Genomic DNA, 503 nt, shown 5'->3' with positions numbered 1-503 from the left:
AAATATACTAAACAAGAAACAACGTAGGTGAAGACAAGCAGAAAGAGAAAAGATAGAGAGGTTGAGAAAAGGTTGAAAAAAGACCGATTGATAGAGAGGGAATGATTTTAAGGGAAGAAGATGAAATAATATAATATTGTTAACAGTTATGATGATAATTCGTATGCCATTAAGAACAATTAAAAACAAAAACAGTAATGCAGTATACTTGTATGCTGCCGAAACACGTACAAAACTATAGCATTGTATTCCATGAGTTTAAGTGTACACAGTAAAAGCTAACCAGGTTTCTGCATAATAAAAACACAGTTATGACTTTATAACGCTAGTTAATATCATATTCATAAAGACTTCATAGAATTTATTCTGTATAATAGAATTTACATAGCATTTAAATATCCAGAGATGCACATATAAAAATACGCCACATTTCATTCATATAAGTATCTGGAACTGCTCGTCTATTTATAGATAATAGTTCAAGTAATCATGGTTTGATGACA

Source organism: Penaeus monodon, chromosome 21, assembly GCF_015228065.2.
Source record: "Penaeus monodon isolate SGIC_2016 chromosome 21, NSTDA_Pmon_1, whole genome shotgun sequence".
Classification (NCBI taxonomy): Eukaryota; Metazoa; Arthropoda; class Malacostraca; order Decapoda; family Penaeidae; genus Penaeus; species Penaeus monodon.
This window is presented reverse-complemented; position numbering follows the sequence as displayed.